Genomic DNA, 2,411 nt, shown 5'->3' with positions numbered 1-2,411 from the left:
TCTTGGGTGTTCTATGTTTCTGGGCTAATATGCCATTTTCAGTGAGTGCATATCTATTGACTTCTTTTGTGATTGGGTTACCTCACTAAGGATGGTATCCTCCAGATACATCCATTTGTCCAAGAATTTCATAAATTCATTGTTTTTATTAACTGAGTAATACTCCATTGTGTAAATGTACCACATTTTCTGTATCCATTCTTGTGTTGAGGGACATCTGGGTTCTTTCCAGCTTTTGGCTATTATAAATAAGGCTGCTATGAACATAGTGGAGCATGTGTTCTTCTTCCCAGTTGGAACATCTTCTTGGTATATGCCCAGGAGAGGTATTGCTGATCTTCCAGTAGTTTTATGTCCAATTTTCTGAGGAACCGCCAGACTGATTTCCAGAGTGGTTGTACAAGCTTGCAATCCCACCAGCAATGGAGGAGTGTTTTTCCTCTTTCTCCACATCCTCGCCAGCATCTGCTGTCACCTGAATTTTTGATCATAGCCATTCTGACTGGTGTGAGGTGGAATCTCAGGGTTGTTTTGCATTTCCCTGATGATTAAGGATGTTGAATATTTTTTTTTCAGGTGCTTCTCAGCCATTCGGTATTCCATAGTTGAGAATTTTTGTTTTGCTCTGTAACCCATTTTTAATGGGGTTATGTGATTTTCTGAAGTCCAGCTTCTTGAGCTCTTGTATATATTGGATATCAGTCCCCTATCTGATTTAGGATTGGTAAAAATCCTTTCCCAATCTGTTGGTGGCCTTTTTGGCTTATTAACAGTGTTTTTTGACTTATGGAAGCTTTGCAATTTTATGAGGTCCCATTTATCAATACTTGATCTTACAGCACAAGCCATTGCTGTTCTGTTTAGGAATGTTTCCCCTGTGCCCATATCTTCGAGGCTTTTCCCCACTTTCTCCTTTATTAATTTCAGTGTCTCTGGTTTTGTGTGGAGGTCTTTGATACACTTAGACTTGAGCTTTGTTCAAGTAGATAAGAATGGATCAATTCGAATTCTTCTACATGATAACTGCCAGTTTTGACAGCACCATTTGTTGAAAATGCTGTCTTTTTTCCACTGGATGATTTTGTCAAAGATCAAGTGACCATAGATGTGTGGATTCATTTCTGAGTCTTCAATTCTATTCCATTGATCTACCTGTCTGTCACTGTACCAATACCATGCAGTTTTTTATCACAATTGCTCTGTAGTACAGCTTAATGTCAGGCATGGTGATTCTACTACAGGTTCTTTTATTGTTGAGAATAGTTTTTGCTGTCCTAGGCTTTTTATTATTCCAGATCAATTTGCAAATTGCCCTTTCTATCTCAGTGAAGAATTAAGCTGGGATTTTGATGGGGATTGCATTGAATCTGTAGATTGCTTTTGACAGGATAGCCATTTTTACTATATTAATCCTGCTAATCCATTAGCATGGGAGATCTTTCCATCTTCTGAGATCTTCCTCAGTTTCTTTCTTCAGAGACTTGACGTTCTTATCATACAGATCTTTTACTTCCTTATTTAGAGTCACACCAATGTATTTTATACTATTTGTGACTATTTTGAAAGGTGTTATTTCCCTAATTTCTTTATCCTTTGTGTAGAGAAAGGCCATTGATTTGTTTGAGTTAATTTTATATCCAACTGAAGATGTTTATCAGATTTAGGAGTTCTCTAGTGGAATTTTTGAGGTCACTTATATATACTATCATATCATCTGCAAATAGATATATTTTGACTTCTTCCTTTCCAATCTGTATCCCCTTGATGTCCTTTTGTTGTCGAGTTTCTATGGCTAGGACTTCAAGTACTATATTGAATAGGTAGGGAGAAAGTGGACAGCCTTGTCTAGTCCCTGATTTTAGTGGGATTGCTTCGAGTTTCTCCCCATTTAGTTTGCTGTTGATTACTGGCTTGCTATATATTGCTTTTATTAGGTTTAGGTATGGGCCTTGAATTACTGATATTTCCAAAATTTTTATCATGAAGGGGTTGTTGGATTTTGTCAAATGCTTTCTCAGCATCTAAAGAGATGATCATGTGGTTTTTGTCTTTGAGTTTGCTTATATAGTGGATTACGTTGATAGATTTCCATATATTAAACCATCCCTNCATCCCTGGGATGAAGCCTACTTGGTTATGATGGATGATTGTTTTGATGTGTTCTTGGATTTGGTTAGCGAGAATTTCATTGAGTATTTTTACATTGATATTCATAAGGGAAATTGGTCTGATGTTGTCTTTCTTTTTTTTTTTTTTTTTTTTATTTTAGTTTTTTTTTATAACTTCCCAGTTGATTTTACATTCCTTTCTGACATTCATTCATATAAATTTGAGGTCTCTTTTCTGAAAATACACCAAAATCACTCATGCTTGCCTATAACTTTGTAGATTGCTGATGAGAGAACACTTAC

This window comes from Mus caroli, chromosome X, assembly GCF_900094665.2.
Source record: "Mus caroli chromosome X, CAROLI_EIJ_v1.1, whole genome shotgun sequence".
Classification (NCBI taxonomy): Eukaryota; Metazoa; Chordata; class Mammalia; order Rodentia; family Muridae; genus Mus; species Mus caroli.
This window is presented reverse-complemented; position numbering follows the sequence as displayed.